The sequence below is a fragment of the Eptatretus burgeri genome, chromosome 4, assembly GCF_056783735.1.
Source record: "Eptatretus burgeri isolate ZD-2024b chromosome 4, Ebu_testis_v1, whole genome shotgun sequence".
Classification (NCBI taxonomy): domain Eukaryota; kingdom Metazoa; phylum Chordata; class Myxini; order Myxiniformes; family Myxinidae; genus Eptatretus; species Eptatretus burgeri.
Genome location: NC_140964.1, coordinates 5,927,649 through 5,944,250, shown reverse-complemented (window position 1 = coordinate 5,944,250; position 16,602 = coordinate 5,927,649). Strand labels below are relative to the sequence as shown.

Genomic DNA, 16,602 nt, shown 5'->3' with positions numbered 1-16,602 from the left:
CTGATTGAAGTTGAGCCATTTTGTCCACCTCACGCATCCTCTCCCCACACCCATTGTTTGTCCAAGTCTGTCTCTACCTTAACCTTCAACTCTGCTCTTGGTGTTTCCCTCCTCTCTCTCATCTGTTCCTTTTGTTCCGTTGCGTCCTGATCCGTTCAGTGAACTCGTACTAGCTCTTCCATGAGCCTCGACTCTGGATACAAAAGAAGAATGAAAAGAAGAGAGAAAAGTTGCAGTTTTAAAGGCACGTTGGGACACCAAACGGATCGTGGACCGATGGGAATGTTCAATCAAATGTTCCAGGAAGAGTTACAAGGTGCACATGAGATATTGAATGGATTCCACCTCAAACTGAGCTCATGGTGAGGGTTGGATAAACTTGTTTGTACATCATGTCGGTATACATTGATTATTGTTGACAAACTTTGGTTTGCATGTCATTCATTGCTCTCATATCAAACATTCCGACGTTTCTCTTTTTCTATGTGCCTGCTTAACCCCCATGACCCCTCTCCCCACCACTCCATCACAAGGTACACTTGTTTCAGAGTTTTCCAATCACACTCATTCAAATATCCAATTAGTCAATTTCTTTCCAATCACGCAGATGGATATTAAGGAAGCTCACGGCACACATTCTATAATACCATTTTTTTCTTCCTACCCATTAGTCCATGGGATTTCCCCCCCGCCACTTCCTTGCACGCCTCCTTAATCCCCAGACACATCCTCGGTTCACTCCATTAAGTTCAGCGTTTCCATAATCTGTCATTCCAACCCTCACCAGCGAATTGCAAACAACTCTTCTTTGATGATACAGTACCTTCACAAATTTGTTCATCTTTGCAGGAAAGGGGTCGAAGGAGGTGGGAAGAAGGAAAGGTGCTCCTTCAAGCCTTTCTCCCTCACAGCATCCTCATCCAGGTAGGTCAGATTGCAGGACTTGTGATGCACCGTGAACACTTTTTATCATTTAAATTCAAACAGACAAGTTTGTTTCACTCTCCACATTGAAATACAGGGATCCGATTCGACCTGTTCGAACTAGTGGGGACCAAGGGTCACCAAATATTGGTTACTTCCACATCAAGGTACACCAATTTTCAAACACACCAAAATAAAGCTGAGAACACGCTCTTCAGAATCTGAGCAACTTTTTCATCGCAGTTGGCATGATCGAAGTACAACTGAAGGGTCAGGATTTCTCCGGCTCTGCATGCCCGACTTGAAAAGTGGATTACAAGGCCACGGATCATCCCAGAGGAATGAAACTTTTTACGGCATGTCACGAATGATCAGGAAAAAAAAATTAGGTCAGTCATACATAAGGCCAGATATGGGGTCAAAGGTCAAATGCATAGGGTTTTCTTGGGGTAACTGAACAATGTTCTTCCTACAGGGGGTGATTGATGATAATCAATCGAGTTGAACACAATTGTCTTGTTGGTCACACATCGACTTTGATCCCCTGAAGATTTCACCAAGAAAGGCGAAGGTGACCCTGCAGGTCAATGATCCAATCACTTACATCAATGTGCTCTGGTGATGATCAGGAGTTGCCTCCCTGAAGTTCCAAGAAGTCTAAAAGGGCAGACACAATGTGATTGGGTATCATTTTTGGCAATTAATAAGGTGAGTGCACAATCACAGGCCCAGGAGCTGGGAAACTGATGTATTATTACTCCACTTACAATCATCATCCTCTGCATCCGAGTCTGTTGTTACCTCTTCACCCTCCTTATTCTTGCAGGTACACTTGGCACATTTGCAGGCATCGTACATGGCACTTGATGTTTTCTGCATTTATTGGAATTGGTGCCACATTGGGATGATTTACATCCACAAGTCTCTCACTATCGAGTGCAGCCTGTGGCTGCTGGTTGCATCATTGATTGGGACGCAGCTATGCCGTTGATGCAGTGTCCCCCTTACCAGTACACTGGTACTCATTTTGCCGACCTCGGAAGGATGACAGGCTGAGTCAACCTCCTGGTGTATATTAATTCAGTGGCCAACGGGGCTTGAACTCAGGACTCCATGATCCCAAGCCGCCACCCTAACCACTAAGCCAACACCAGGCTTTTACATCCACAAGTAACTCGCAGAGAAGAGTTCACAGCACTCCAATCACGCATCTTTGTTTTGTATGCACCGTCTTTCAACACCCACCCATGCTCAGCAGGTGAAGGAATGCTCATCCGAGATTCGAGACCATTCTTCAACGTTGACACTTTGGATAATGCTCGCTTGATGTGATCATGAAGACCATTCTTGCTGGGTGGCAGTCGTGCATTCGATGCATTCTTCACTGCCAAGATATGATATCGATCTGACGTCCAATCTTGGAAGTTTGCATCTCGACCAGCAATGAACTTTTGACAGCTCAGACGAACATCATCAGCTGTTTGAGCCCAGTTGCGATCGCCACATGAACTGGCTTAAGATCTTAGGATCTTGAGTTTGAGCCTCTGTCAACCGTTGAATTAACACCAGGTGGGGTTCACTCAGCCTGTCATCTTTCCAAGCTCGTCAAAATGAGTACCAGTGTACTGGTAATAGATGGCACTGCATCAGTGGTGATCTGAGATGAGGGTGCTGGAGAAAAGGAAGGATTTCATATCAACTGTGATGATGGATTCCATGACTTTGCTGATGATTGGAAGTAATAGAAGGCAGAGAAGGTTTCTGTAGTTTCAGAGAAGAAGTTGCAAGTATTTGTTGATGAACGGATGGACAGACTGACGGATGGAACTACGTTGCAGGTGAGCTAAAAAGGTGCAAAAACGGATCCCTTTAACTACAGACCTGTCAGCTTACTTCCAATCATCAGCACCATCATGGGATCCATCATCGCAGTTGATATGAAATCCTTCCTTTTCTCCAACAATCTCATCTCAGATCACCAATTTGGTTTCAGACCAGGTCACTCCAACTCGGACATGCTGAAAATAAATGTATTGCAGTCGATCGACGATCCCCATCAAACTTGGCAGAAATAGAGCAATTTTCACGTGAAGAATGGGCAAAGATTTCACCCTCTCACTCTGCCGAGGTGATCGAGACCGACCCAAAAAGACTCGTAGCAGTCATTTCTCCAAAAGGTGCTTCCACCAAGTACTGACCCCTAAGGGGCTGAAAACTTTTACAACCAATGAATTTTGATTTGTACATGTTTTTTTTTTACAGGCATTCCTGATATGGAACCTCCTTCATCTGTAATAGTGTTGAGTTTGATCTCTTCGGTTATGAATTAAAAAGTTCATTTGGGAAAAATTGTTTTCTACATAATTCGTAATTCTTCTAAATGTGGCATTATTGGTCGGGGGTGATTACTTTTACTGGCCACCGTACTTGCTACCTCACATACCGGCTGTGTTTTCACCATCTCCTGTTGTACTGTTTCTCATTTACCCTTACTGGGGTTGTTCTCGGTGCCCTTTAATAATTTACCCCTGGTCTCACTGGTCACCATCACATACTGTGCGTCCCGCACGCCAGCCACATTCGCTCTCACCGTGGCCACCTCCTCGCGTCCCGTTTTGCTTTTCCTGCCAGGGTCTGTCCAAGCAGCCTTTATCTCATTGCCCATAGCCTTCCTCTGTGCTCTTGCCTCTACCTGTCCCACATTCATTTTATTGCACAGCCTCTTCTCTCTTCTCTCTTCTCTCTCTCTCTCTCTCTCTCTCTCTCTCTCTCTCTCTCTCTCTCTCTCTCTCTCTCTCTCTCTCTCTCTCTCTCTCTCTCTCTCTCTCTCTGCCTTCCTATCCGTCATGTCATTTAACATCTGGCTGAACAACGCTGCCCATTGCATCATGTCTGCTTGTGTAAGGGACGGCCTACTGTCCTGTGGCATGACCTCCATGGGCGCTGAATTTTTTGAGGAATGGGCGTTGGGGCCATCGACCACTGTGGGCACCTATACTGCTCCATCTCCCACAGTCATTCTGGGATGCGGTTTCCTCCATTCATTTCATAAAACCCACATGGACCTGCCTATATTGGTTAAACTTAATTGTTTGATTTTAAATTTACTCCCTCGCTAATGCTCCTTTACAAATTTTTGAGGTTGGACAATCCTGACTCTCGATGTAATATTTTTGGCTCAAGTCACCCCGATTCCTTCTGCGGTGGGATGGGCTCTTGAGGGTCTGTTTTAAAACTTCTTCTGGGGTACCTGACTGAGCGTTGGAATAAGCAGTAAAAATGAGGGAGAGAAGGGTGTCCACAGTCCTGTGTTTGTATGTACATCCAGCTTTTCCTGTACTCTTGTGGAATTGTGTTGGAGGACCCAGGTTACCTTATCGTGCAAGTTTTTGTTCCTTTTCTTGGGACCGCTCATTGGAAGGCTGGAAGAGCTGCCCTTCCCGCTGTCTCGGTCCTTTTCGGCTGTTTGAGTGGTTCGCTCAGGAGCAGGGCCTGCTGACTCACCAACCTAATCCAGACGCACGCACCCCTTAAAAATCCCCAGCTCCCATCGAAAGCGATCATGTTTCACGCGTCCTGGGGTGTATATAGCCGAAGATGTCTCAGAATGTGGGAAAGGAAAATCTCAGAATGTGAGAAAGGAAAGGAATGTGCAGTGAATTTTTCTCACAATTTCCACTGCAAAGATGATCTATCTATATTAGTAAATGGCAATGTGTGTGTGTGTGTGTGTGTGTGTGTGTGTGTGTGTGTGTGTGTGTGTGTGCATGTGTGTGTGTGTGTCCTCCATAACTCCAAAACCATGAAACCTATCAGCCTGAAACTTTGCATGCACAGTAAGGGAACTCCAAGGAAGTGCATGAATGAAAATTGCTTGTTTGGGTTAATTGAAAAACCCCTTTTGAAGATAATTAACGGCCTTATTTAATTATATCCTTTATCAGGCGCATCCTTGGTCACCGCTTTCTATGGGGTCTTCAGGCGTTTCCAGGGTAACCTTGCTGGGGTCTGAAGCTGCCATGTTTTTTTTTTTGCCCTGCTCAACCATGCCTCGACTTTGAACAGGCCACAACTTCTCAATGATAAAGTTTTTTTTTTTTTCACTTTTCTCACTCATATTATCGAAAGCCTGTTCATAATAGTTGCAAATTGTTGTGTACATCACTTTTGTAAGTCCTATAGTTTTCAAATTTGGAGCTTGGAGCGATTTCATGCATTGCTTGATGCAATGTTCCACGATTTACTCTCACAGACTAATTGAAGTATATCATCGAAATATGATTTCGGTTTTGAGGATCGGATATCGTCAGGACTAAATAAGTGTCGAAATCTGTTGTGAAATCTTATAATTTAAAGAAATAACGAGTCTGAAAGTTGTAACTAAGCTGATAAACCTGTTTACTTTAATCAAGCTAGGCTATGTTCCCTCCTTCTCCATCTATAAATATATACACAAGAAAATGTGATATTTCCAAAGCATGAAACATCTTTTTCGTCCAACTGGAGAATTATATTAATTGCACAAAATATTTAGGAATGCCAAGTTAACGAGCTTCATTGAGCTGGTTTCATTGAGTGTGACGGAAATAACTTAATTCAGTGCAACGAAAATAATTAACCGGCAGTATTGACTCGAACACGGCCTCACTTGGGTTCTCTGTGGGGAATCTCTGCAGTTAGGAAGGCAAAATAAATTAAATTAAAGATCGAATTATAAGAAAGAACGAACGAGTAGTACAACCGGAGGATTAGGGTGTGTGAAGAAACTTTGAAAAATTTCCACTCAGTTTTTTTTTTCTGTTAGGAATGCATTTCCTTTTTAATCTATCTATTACTAAAACTCTCATCTTGTATGTATGTATGTATATATATATATATATATATATATATATATATATATATATATATATATATATATATATATATATATGTGTTTGTATGTATGTTTGTTCCCAAAATACAGCCAAAACGGTACACAATAGCACAATTTTTTTGGCCCACCTTACTCACCATTCGCCTGCGGTGTGCAGTATCAAGTTTTATTCAAATCGGGCAACGAAAAAAATTATTAAAAAATCAATTCCCGATTCAGTCAAGTACTCTTCAGGAGTATTTGATCAATGCAAACAACCTCAGTGGTATAGTTCGCTGGAGCTGACGTTTTTTTCTTGAAATGATTTTTCCATCAACCGCTGTCACAACAGGAACCCAACGGGTTCACGGGTCATCCAGTAAAACTTAAAAATCAATGGGATTTTAAAGATCCATTCAAACAATGTTTTCTAGGAATGCTTCTCTGATGTAAATAGCTGTGTGTGTGTGCAGTGTGTGTGTGTGTGTGTGTGTGTGTGTGTGTGTGTGTGTGTGTGTGTGCGTGCGTGCGCGGTGTGCGCGCGCGTGCGCGGTGTGCGCACGCGAGTGAAGCATAACATAACATCATCTTTGACTCCACCAACTCCTCTTCCTCGCTGTGCCCCAGTCCTTCCCTCTTTCCTAGCTCTCCCCTCCCTCCTCACTTTTCCACGCCACCTCGCTCCCCCTTCCTCCTCCTCTCTCTCTCCACTCTCCCCAACCCCCTCCTCGCATCCCCTTCTTCCGGAGTGTGTGGTGAGATGTCGCTCCATCTCCCCCCCCCCTTCCTTGCTCACACCCTTCCTCGCTCCCCCTCCTTGCTCCCCCACCCCTCCTCGCTCCCTCATCACTCTCTCCCCACCCTCTCTCTTCACCCTCCCTCCTCTCCCCCCCTTCCTGGAGTGTACAGCAACATTTGATGAGGCGTGGCTCCCCCACCCCCGCCTTCCGACCTCCCTCATTTCTCACCCCTCCTAGCTTCCGCATCCCTCCTCCATACCCTCTCGCTCCTCCCCTCCCCTCCATCCTCTCTTGCTTTGCTCCACTCCTCCTCTCTCCCCCTCCCCTCCATCCTGTCTCCCTCCTCTTTTCCCCTGTCCTTTCTGTTCCCCCCCCCTCTTTTCCCCCCTCCTTCCTCTTCCCCCCTCCTTTCTCGCCCCAACCCTCCATCCTCTTTCCCACTTCTCCTCCATCCTCTTTCCCTCCCTCTCTCCTCTACCCTTCCCTCCTCTTTCTCCCCCAACTTCATATTTCCATCAGCGAAGTGATGGGTTGTATTTGCTCGTAATTTAAAGGTCAAGAAGTGTACCAAATATTACGTAGCGTTTCAAAAAATTTCAATGTAAAATCTGCAATGATTACATTTAAGAAAATGCTTAAAATGTTTATGTATTTGAAGTGTGCTGATAGGTTATGCCAAAAATCAAGATCTGTTGGTTACTAAACATTGTTGAAAAAGGTGGCTATCAATTTAGTACAGTATTTTCGATATAGTTTTTGTAATTGTCATTTCAAAATCCTGATACATCATCATCATCATCATCATCATCATCATCATCATCATCATCATCATCAACATCATCAACAAGAGCATTCAGAGATTGCAGACCCTCACCAGGATGTCTTTTGAGTGGTGTATTTTTATAAGTTTTAGGGTAAATCCAATATGGCTGCCAAACATGTGACCTATGTTATCATACGTGTGAACCTTTTGTTCCTCATAGACAGGTGGTCGTACGTGTAAAGTTTCACCTCGGTTAGTTCATCCACTTCAGAGAAGATTTTTTTGAAAAAAAACAATATGGCCACTGAATCACGTGACCGATGACATAATGAAATAATTTTTTTCTGTGGACCATTTTATTCCCAGATGACCCTCAAAAATTTTCATACTGATTGAATGTGGCATTCTACAGATGCAATTATGACGTCATAACGAGGGCACCTATGACGTTATAACAAAAATCAAAATCAAACTCATTCCCCATGAGGAGTACTTGCTATGTGCCAAGTTTAAATTTTTCCCTTGATGCAGTTTCAGAGATAGAGGTCCAAAGTTTTTCCCTTTTTCAAATATGGCTGCCACACCATGTGACCTATGACATCATAGTTATCATTAAAACATTTAACATGAGTAGTCGCACCAACGGTGAAAATTTCGTCTCAATTTGACAAGCGGTTGCAGAGAAAAACACGAAAGTTCTGTGCAGACAGACAAACACAAACAAACAAACAAACAAACAAACGGACCCAAATGCAATACCCTCTCGTTTGGCGAGGGTAACAACAATGGCAGAAACAGAACGATGTCTGTTGCAAAAAGGGCGAAAATTCAAAGTTGTATCCACAGTTTGTTTTAAAAAAAGACCCATTGAAAGGACCATGATGTGCATGCAATAAGAAGGTAACAAAGAGTTAAAGTGTCACAATTTGGTTTTGTAGCTCCAACAACTGGTGGAGCCTTGTCAGTGTGTTGGAATTGTGTAATGATGATTATGAGAAGGCCTATAGTCATGTTCGCTCCTCCCCGGTCTATAGCTGTGTGTGTTGGATCTGTGTAATGATGATTACGAGTAGGCCTATCGTCATGTTAGTTGGATTTGTGTAATGATGATTACGAGTAGGCCAAGAGTCATGTTAGTTGGATTTGTGTAATGATGATTACGAGTAGGCCTATCGTCATGTTAGTTGGATTTGTGTAATGATGATTACGAGTAGGCCAAGAGTCATGTTAGTTGGATTTGTGTAATGATGATTACGAGTAGGCCAAGAGTCATGTTAGTTGGATTTGTGTAATGATGATTACGAGTAGGCCTATAGTCATGTTAGTTGGATCTGTGTAATGATGATTACGAGTAGGCCTATCGTCATGTTAGTTGGATTTGTGTAATGATGATTACGAGTAGGCCTAGAGTCATTACGAGTAGTCAAAGGGCGGAGGAGCTCCTTGTGAGCCAACGGCCATCCATATCTAGTGCCCAACTGTGTCTGCGGACGTCCTCCTGCAGTTGGGTTACTTCTTATTAGGAGGTTGGTGGCAGGATTTGCACTCCAGCCACCGTAAAACGCTTCATTCCGCAAAACGCAAAAACGCAAAAAAATCTGAAAACCCACTCCGTGGGAGTACCTCCTGTGCAGCTTCCCTTCGCAGGGCAGCTCACCGGATGATGGGATTGGGGCAAAGCCTTCGGGACCCCCAATCTTTGATAGGAGGGAAACCACGGGGTAACATCCCTGGGTCAGATTGCGGGAGAGTGTGTCGGAGTGGTGCTGAGGTGTCGTCCACCAGACGGCGGTCTCCTTGGGTTAACCAGAGGCGGTCCCCTTCGGGTGGGTGCCTGGAATGTCCTATCCCTAAGAGAGGATGATCACCTGTCTCTGTTATCATCTGAGCTCAAGCGTTTGGACATCGGGATTGCAGCTCTCTCTGAGGTTCGGAGACCGGATTGCGGCGAGATAATGGTGGGTGGTTACACCTACTATTGGTCTGGTCGCTCTGATGGTTACCATACCCAAGGAGTTGCTGTAGCTGTGTCCAATAAGCTGACCCCAATGATAATTGAGGTAACACCGGTCAACGAGCGTATTATGAGATTAAGGATTCGTCACTCCTTAGGTGTCATTTCCCTGGTCTCGATTTATGCTCCGACTGAGGCGAGTGATCTTACCGTGAAGGATGCATTCTACGCCACACTCGAGTCTGTGGTTGATCAGTGCCCCAGACGAGATACACTTCTAGTCTTGGGGGATTTCAATGCATGGACTGGAACTGATAGGGATGGTTATGAGGTGTGTGTTGGTCCCCATGGGTCAGGAACTATGAACCAGAATAGCACTAACTTCCTTGACTTTGCAAGAAGTCATGGACTTAGGGTGGCTGGTTCATGGTTTCAGCGCCCGCAAGCTCATCGCTGGACTTGGTATTCCAACGCTGGCGGTGTGGCAAAGGAGATTGACCATGTCCTCATTGACGGTCGTTGGAGGATGATCCAGAACTGCAGGGTCTACCGGAGTGCTCAGTTCCTCAATACTGACCACAGGCTTGTTGTAGCAACTCTAAAGCTGCACCTTAAATCCTGGAGAATGGTACCATCCCAGCCTAGGCTGGATGTTGCCAAGCTCAGGGATGAGAGAGTAGCTGAGGAGTTTGCGAACAGGCTGAGTGGACACTTGGGGGTCTGGGTGCTTTGGGGGGGTCCTGAAGAGTTGTGGAGCACCTTCAAGACCACCGTCCTTGATGTTGCCGGTGGATGCCTTGGAGTTCACCGCAGGGCAAAGAAGAATTTTGTCTCTCAAGGGACACTGGATACCATTGACCAGAGTCGCAGGGCCAGGCTGAATGGCAGAGCTGAGCTGTTCAGGGAGCTGAGGCGTAAAACTGTACGTGCACTGAGGGTGGACAAGGAGGCCTATGTGCGAGGAATCTGTGAGGGGTAGAGCATCACCTGTGGACAGGTGATTCTCGTCCCGCTTACAGGGGAATTCGCGCATTACGTTCATCCAAGCCCATCCCTCGGAGCACTGCAGTTCGAGCAGAGAGTGGTAGGCTCTTGACAGAGGAGTCTGAAGTGAAGGCCCGCTGGGCCGGTTACTTTGAGCGGTTGTACCAAGCTGATCCCCCAGCTGTCGAGTTGGACGTCAAGGGTGTTACAATCCCTGTTGCTGACCCTCGAATCAACTGTGGTCCACCATCGCTTGTGGAAACACGGGCTGCAGTGAACCAGTTGAAACGGGGCAAAGCTCCAGGGATCTGTGGCATCCATGCTGAACTTCTCAAGGCTGGTGGAAATGCTGCACTCGTGTCGTTGCATGCAGTTTTGTGCTCTGCCTGGAACACAGGCATCATCCCAACTGACTGGAAGAGGGGCCTTGTTGTCCCTCTCTGGAAAGGGAAGGGTGATCGCCAAGACTGCAACAACTACCGAGGGGTGACGCTGCTCTCAGTGCCGGGCAAGGTCTTTGCTCGGATAATTCTCGATAGGGTTCGCCACCATCTGCTTGAGCACCAGCGTCCAGAGCAGTCAGGCTTTACACCAAAGAGGTCAACGATTGACCGTATCCTTGCTCTTCGTGTCCTCACTGAACGCAGACGAGAGTTTCGGCAGGGGCTGCTTGCAGCCTATGTTGATCTCTGTAAAGCGTTCGATTCAGTGAATCGGGATGTCCTCTGGAGGATTCTTGGTCTTCGTGGGGTGCCACCGAAACTGATCGATCTGATGTCTGAACTCTACTCTGGTACTGAGAGTGCTGTGAAGTGTGGTGGTACCGCCTCTGACTTATTTCCAGTTGTTACTGGAGTTCGTCAGGGATGTGTACTTGCCCCCACACTTTTCAACACTTGTATGGACTGGATTTTTGGGAGGATGTCGGAGAGATCAAGTTGCGGTGCATCGTTTGGCAATGTCAAGATCTCGGACCTTGATTTTGCAGATGATGCAGTCATCTTTGCGGAGACTTTAGACATCCTCTTGGGGGCCCTCGAGGTGCTGAATGAGGAGTCGGAGCCGTTGGGATTACGGGGTTCTTGGGTCAAAACAAAGATCCAGGCTTTCGGTGACATCTTGGATGCTGCTGTCCTGTCTGTGTCTGTTTGTGGTGAGGATGTTGAGGTCGTGGATAGATTCACTTACCTTGGCAGTGATATTCATGTCTCCGCAGGTTGTGAGCCGGAGGTCAATAGACGTCTGGGTCGGGCCTGGGGAGTCATGGATTCACTGGATCATGGGGTGTGGCGCTGCCGGTACCTGTGCGGGAGGACGAAAGTCCGAGTCTTCAGGTCCTTGGTACTTCCAGTCTTGCTCTATGGGTGCGAGACTTGGACTTTGACCAAGGATCTGAGACGGAGACTTAATTCCTTTGGTACCAGGTCTCTTCGGAGAATCCTTGGCTATCGCTGGTCGGATTTTGTGTCCAACGAGCGGTTGCTGAGAGAGACTCGGATGAGATTTGTTACCTGCATAGTCCGTGAGCGTCAGCTGCGGCTGTATGGACATGTGGCTCGTTTTCCTGACGCTGATCCTGCTCACCAGATTCTCTCAGCGAGGGAGTCTCATGAGTGGAGGAGGCCAGTGGGCCGACCACATGCCTCATGGTTGCAGCAGGTTGACCATCATCTCAAGGAGATGGGGATGGGCCTGGCATCTGCCTGGGGGATGGCCAGACGGAGGCCCCTGGAGTACCGGCGGAAAGTGGACGCAGCGACGCGCTGTTCTGGCACATGCTCCCATACCTGACCTAGAGTCATGTTAGTTGGATTTGTGTAATGATGATTACGAGTAGGCCTATAGTCATGTTAGTTGGATTTGTGTAATGATGATTACGAGTAGGCCAAGAGTCATGTTAGTTGGATTTGTGTAATGATGATTACGAGTAGGCCAAGAGTCATGTTAGTTGGATTTGTGTAATGATGATTATGAGTAGGCCTAGAGTCATGTTAGTTGGATTTGTGTAATGATGATTACGAGTAGGCCTATAGTCATGTTAGTTGGATTTGTGTAATGATGATTATGAGTAGGCCTAGAGTCATGTTAGTTGGATTTGTGTAATGATGATTATGAGTAGGCCTAGAGTCATGTTAGTTGGATTTGTGTAATGATGATTATGAGTCGGCCAAGAGTCATGTTAGTTGGATTTGTGTAATGATGATTACGAGAAGGCCTGTGTTGTTGGATTTATGTAATTATGATTACGAGTAGGCCAAGAGTCATGTTAGTTGGATTTGTGTAATGATGATTACGAGAAGGCCTATAGCCGTGTAAGTTGGATTTGTGTAATCATGATTACGAGAAGGCCTGTGTTGTTGGATTTGTGTAATTATGATTACGAGTAGGCCTGTGTTGTTGGATTTGTGTAATGATGATTACGAGTAGGTCTGTAACCGTGTTAGTTGGATTTGTGTAATGATGATTAAGAGAAGGCCTGTGTTGTTGGATTTATGTAATTATGATTACGAGTAGGCCTGTGTTGTTGGATTTGTGTAATGATGATTACGAGTAGGCCTATAGCCGTGTTAGTTGGATTTGTGTAATGATGATTACGAGAAGGCCTGTGTTGTTGGATTTATGTAATTATGATTACGAGTAGGCCTGTGTTGTTGGATTTATGTAATTATGATTATGAGTAGGCCTGTGTTGTTGGATTTATGTAATTATGATTATGAGTAGGCCTGTGTTGTTGGATTTGTGTAATGATGATTACGAGTAGGTCTGTAGCCGTGTTAGTTGTTGGAATTGTGTCATGATGATTACACGTCGGCCTATAGCCGTGTTGTTGGAATTGTGTCATGATGATTACGAGAAGGCCTATAGCCGTGTTGTTGGTAATATCTTTTGTTGGTTTGGTCCTTTGTCATGATTGTGAACTATCCAGCATTGGAGGAGAGCAGACGTGTGTTCTAATGTAATTTAACCATTTCTTAGTCGACACGAGATCCGAGTTCTTATCCCATCAAAATAAATGTTGAGTTTTGAGGAAAAGTTTTTTCACCAGAGTACTTCTTTTCAAGTGCATTAGAGTGTTCTTTGTCTATACGAGCAGGGTACCCGTCCTACGGCGATCTTGGTCCAAACATGCAACACCTTCTTCTGAAGCATACTTTTATTTGGGTGGTGTATAGGAAAAAAAACAACAACCTGGGTTACATGCATGAAGCAAAAACATGCTTACTGCTTGTCATTCAAAATACCTCATTGTACTGAAAAACGTCAGGACAGGAACATTGCACTGTAAATGGTGGAGACTTGTAATACCATCCCCCACCTGGAGGTAGTGCTACATGATACACATTTACACAGAGAATTTGCGTTCCCCTCCACCTCACTCCCTCAAAACCACCAGCAAAGATAAAAACACACCCATACATAAATTGGGGTCATGCTGATCCTATGCAGCAAGTCTGGATGTAATTGGCTCAGAACTGTAAAAGTAGCGCGACAGACAAACAAATGAAAAATCACTCATTGAGTGACTCTTGGCAAAACAGCGCAAAGTAGAACACCACTCAGGAGAGCGCATACCTCTGCCAGGTGGAACGGATCACGTTTTGTATCCCACTGATGGGCTGGATCCGAAATAAAATCTTTTGGCCGATGTTCACCTCAAAAGTAATAGGTGGTTGCATGCACTCACGTGTGAAGTAAATCCTTTTCAAGTTTTACATCAATCGGATGAAAATTGAGGATTTAAAATTTTTTGGCCCAAATCGGCCTTTTGGCCTATTTTTACCTTTTGGCCTACATTCACCTCAAAATTAATAGGAGGTTGAATTCATTGACCTGACATACAAGTCCTGTTTAAATTTCAAGTCAATTGGATGAAATTTGAGAATTTTTGAAAATTTCACCAAAATTGGCCTTTTGGTCGATGTAGACCTTTTCGGTCGACCAAATTTTTATGAAACTTCAATGCGGGGCCATTGAAGGGTCGGTGACATTAATGTCTGAAAATTTCAGAATGGTCGGTTGAGCGGTTTGGGCTGGAGGCGAGCGGACAGACAGACAGACAAACAAACGAAAAATCCAGAAAAAAATCTGACCTCAAAAATAACTTGCTGGTTGAATTCAGTGAGCTGAAGTATAAATCGTCTTCAAATTTCAAATCAATCGGATGAAAATTAAGGATTTTAGAAATCTCACCGACGTTGTTGACCTTGGGCCTATGTTGACCTTTTGATCCCTGATGACCTCAAAAATAATTGGCGAGTTGAATTCATTGACCTGAAATATAAATCCTTTTCAAATTTCAAATCAAACGGATGAAATTTGAGGATTTTAGAAACCTCACCGACGTTGTTGACCTTGGGCCTATGTTGACCTTTTGGTCCATGATGGCCTCAAAAATAATTGGCGAGTTGAATTCATTGACCTGAACTATAAATCCTTTTCAAATTTCAAATCAATCGGATGAAATTTGAGGATTTTAGAAATCTCACTGAAGTTGTTGACCTTGGGCCAATATTGACCTTTTGACCTCAAAAACAATAGACTTCTTCCTTATGACACACTCTACCATGTGGTGAAGTTTCGAGAAGGTCGGTTGAAAATTGTGATGTATCGGAGATAGACGACAGATAGACAGACAGACAAACACACAAACACTGATCCGTGGAATACAGTGAGGATTTACAAGTGTTTCGAATTTATGACAAAAAGAAAGACCCACAAAATTATTTATGCCCCCCCCCCAACCTAAAACCTTGGATTTGCCCCTGGCTCAAGCCCCTGAGCCCCCCCACCTCTGTTGGTAGTAGTCGTAGTCATCAATGACGATCTAATGTTATTTAAAGTTTATGACCTCAACTCCAACAAAGTTTCAAGTCAACCGGTGTAGTCTCAGTCTCCGAAACTCTCTGAGAAACATGTGCTGTTCGGGTTAGTGGAATATTAATATGGAAGAATAATACTATAATAATAATTTAATTAAAAACAATAATTAATAATAATCAAATCTCCAGCAAAAGAAAAGAGAGGGTGTGATGGTGTGGTAGTGTGGTGGTGTGGTGCTGAGCTGTAAGAGAAGTCACACTTAAAGAAAATGTATTGGGATTATTTAAGTCCAATTTGTTCCCATCCCCCCTCCCCCTCCCCCCTCCCCCTCCCTACACCCCTCCCCCCCTACCCTCAAACATTACTGTTACCAAACGAGAACGGCACTCGAGTAGAGTGGAGCGCACACCTCCGCTCGGTTGAACACTTTACGTTTTGTGTTCCTGATAGGCCGGATCTGCTGACCTGAACCAAAATCGAATCCGCTGGTTATTGTCACCAACACAACTCGTGCACTCAGTTTTGTAATCATCCACAACTTTTTGAGATATCGTGATATTTCTCGTTTTTTTTGGCGCCATTTCTCAAAAATGAAAAATCACTTTAAAAAATGAAATAAAATAAAAAATATTTTAAATTCTCATATCCGGATTCGGATCTTCACCAAAATCGAATCCTTTCATCCTTCACACACACCTAACCTTTCCACCAAGTTTCGTCCGAATCCGTCCCCAACCTCATGAGATATCCTGCTCACGGACAGACAGACAGACAGACAGACAGACAGACAGACAGACAGACAGACAGACAGAGGTGGGTAACAAACACTTCCATGAGAGAACATGCTTTGTGTGACCATGTCGAATGAGCGCAGATTTTCGTGAGGCGTAATCCATCAGTGAAACTTCATGAAGCTTCCGGTCCGATATCGCAGCAGACACCTCTTCACAAGTCGATGTGACGATCAGTACCGAGATGAGACGATCACGTGCGGTGCAATTAGACACCTGATTCTGAGGACGCTTAATGGCTGCTACGAGGGACACAGGTGCCGAGACAAACGAAGCACGCACGAACGACGAAATCAAATGCCCATTTGTGAGCACGAGGGAATGTTAGTTGACGGTCCGCTCATGTGACAACATCAAAGCATTGAAGAGCAACGGGAGACCGGAGGGAGCCGTCAGCCCTCCACTGCTCGTCACACAGGGCGTGCGAGACCAGCATGGAGGCCGCCTAACGAAGGGCCTACGTGTGATGGATCCCAACGTGAGAGCGAGGAGGTCGTGAGCTTGCGGGTCATTGACGCTGGAAAACAACAACACCAACAAGGCATGGTCTTTCAGTCAGAGAGTGGTTAATGCATGGAAATGGTCTTCCTACGAAGGTTGTGGCAGCAGGAAGAGTAGATACGGGTATATTTGGCATTAGAGAGGTACCTAAAAGCATTGGGGATGGAGGGTGACCGGGATGTTGGTGTACGACTTGTATTGCAGGTAACTTGCGTGTGGATGGCTGAGAGTTGCTGGTGTCGGTGTGGCGCAGTCATGATGGGCAAAATGGC

At 45.1% G+C, this 16,602-nt stretch overlaps 1 long non-coding RNA gene across 1 annotated transcript in view; it reads left to right on the top strand.

Annotated features, from left to right (window-relative positions):
- The window catches only part of LOC147027390 (uncharacterized), a 76,332-nt gene that overhangs the window by 12,183 nt on the left and 47,547 nt on the right, over positions 1-16,602 (top strand). The window contains exon 2 of the long non-coding RNA XR_015057025.1: positions 850-924. This is a non-coding gene — a long non-coding RNA (uncharacterized LOC147027390). The remainder of the gene's footprint in view (positions 1-849; positions 925-16,602) is intronic.